The 2,056-nt window shown below is 44.7% G+C and overlaps 1 protein-coding gene across 2 annotated transcripts in view; it reads left to right on the plus strand.

The window, feature by feature from the left end:
• Positions 1-463: 463 nt before the first annotated feature.
• TFB1M (transcription factor B1, mitochondrial) overlaps positions 464-2,056 on the plus strand; it is a 37,317-nt gene continuing 35,724 nt past the window's right edge. Inside the window, exon 1 of one of the 2 annotated variants that reach the window (XM_042473344.1) lies at positions 464-648. The gene's annotated coding sequence lies outside the window, so the exon portion shown is untranslated. The remainder of the gene's footprint in view (positions 649-2,056) is intronic. The other variant, XM_042473334.1, reaches the window with a different exon arrangement.

Below are 2,056 nucleotides of genomic sequence, written 5' to 3' on the forward strand. Positions count from 1 at the left end.
CCTTTTTTTGATGCACTGTTTTTGGTCTGTCTTTAATTGTATTGTTCTTGTAAATTGTGAGCTGCTTTTGAGTCCCAGTTTTGGGGAGAAAGAGCTTGGCTTCTATGCTTTGGCTCTTCTACAGCATTTTTGGACTTTTTTTTTTTCTTTTCTTTATTAAAATGGTCTCCAAGCAGGGGTCACAAAACGGTGCCCTTTAAGAGATTTTTTTGGACTTCAGCTCCCAGAAGCCTCAGCCATGTTGGCCAATAGTCTGGGATTCTGGGAGTTGAAGTCCAAAATCCTTTAAAGAGCACCGTTTGGGGACCACTGTACGAACCGCTATGACTCCTTTTCCCTGGTGCGCATGATCAGCGCTCCTCAGGCAGCCAATCAGAGGGCGCGCATCCGCCCCCTCCCTGTCCTAGGTTCCTCCCGGAGGAGACAAGACGGAGGTATAGAGCGGCCCTTCCTGTTTATGTGGAGGTATATGTTGTATTTCCGCTCAGCGTTCTTCCTCATCCGGAATCAATTCTACGGGGGCGAAGGGGGGAAAATACCACAAAAAGCAAAGCCTTTTATTAGACACCACAGTATAAGTCCGTCGGAATCCTGCCGTTCTCGTCTTCGTCCTTCCCCCCCGCCGCTGGGAAATGGTTTGTTTTAACGGTAAGAAGAGTGACGCATGAGCGCGCGCCTCCCCCCCCGTTGTGTCATGGCTATGTCCAGCGCGCATGCGCATTGTCTCTTTCGGGGTCTGAAGGGAATTTTTGGTCAACTGACATCGCCTTTATTTGAACCCTGAGCCTGGCTTTCCTGCCTTGGCTCTTCTACAGGGCTTTTTTTACTTGTTTTATTATTTATTTTTAGGGGTTTGGGACTTATTTTTATTTAGTTAGTTAGTTATATGCCGCCTTTCTTTCTCCCAAGGCGGCTTCCAGAAACCATTAAAACATTATATTGAAAATACTATAAAAATAGTAATTTTAAAAAAATAAATTACTATACTACTATAATATATAATACTATATATATATATATATATACACACACATACACACAAATAGTATAAAATTCATTTTAAAAAAAAAAAAGGATATAGAAAAGTTAAAAACAGGTGAACACATGTGTTGTTGTGTGCCTCCAAGCCCTTTCCAACTCGGGGGAACACATCACAGGGTTTTCTTGGCAGGTTTCTACAGAGGGGGCTTGCCATGGCCATCCTCTGAGGCTGAGAGAGTGTGACTTCTTGCCCAAGGTCATGCCCAGTGGGTGCTTGTGGCGCAGACTTGAACCTTGTTCTGCAGAGTCCGAGTCCAGCACTCAAACTGCTATGCCACCCATAATGTACGCTTACATTAAAATCTTTCCCAGCTTAAGCATTACAAAGCTTGCTTAAATGAAGGTGTTGTTGTTTTGCCTGCCGGCAAAAAGAAAGCAGCAGAAGGGGACTCTCAGAAGCCCTATCCAGTTTGACCAACAGTCAGGAATTGTGGGAGCTCAAGTCCAAAATGTCTGGAGGGGCTAAAGTTTGGGGGCCTCTGCCATATATAGGGCTGTCAGAGTGAGAACTGGAAAGGGAGAAAGGTGGCATAGAAATGAAATACGCTCGTCCCTCCACCTTTGCAGCTTTGACTTTTGCGATTTTGATTATTCACGGATTTTATAAATATGTTCTCTCTAGGAATATCTAGGTCCTCCGGCGCAACTCTCTGTGTTCAACTTCAACCAAAAGTCGCACTGAAGGACCTAGAGATTCCTAGAGAGAACACTCCACTAGGCATCTGTAGCTCCTCCAGCGCAATTCTGTGGTCAATGTCTGGCGGATGTTGACCACAGAATTGCACTGGAGGGCCTAGAGATTCCTAGAGAGGTGTTCTCTCAGGTAAAACATTGGCATTTTTGTTATTTGTGGTTTTCCCACATTCATGGGGGTCCTGTGCTTCTAACCCCACCCCATAGGGATGAGTGTAAGGAAATACCTGGCAGTGGGTTGGACTGGATGGCCCTTGTGGTCTCTTCCAACTCTGTGATTCTATGACATAAATATAAATAAAATGCATTTCATGAGGTGTTG

The sequence above is a fragment of the Sceloporus undulatus genome, chromosome 1, assembly GCF_019175285.1.
Source record: "Sceloporus undulatus isolate JIND9_A2432 ecotype Alabama chromosome 1, SceUnd_v1.1, whole genome shotgun sequence".
NCBI lineage: Eukaryota > Metazoa > Chordata > Lepidosauria > Squamata > Phrynosomatidae > Sceloporus > Sceloporus undulatus.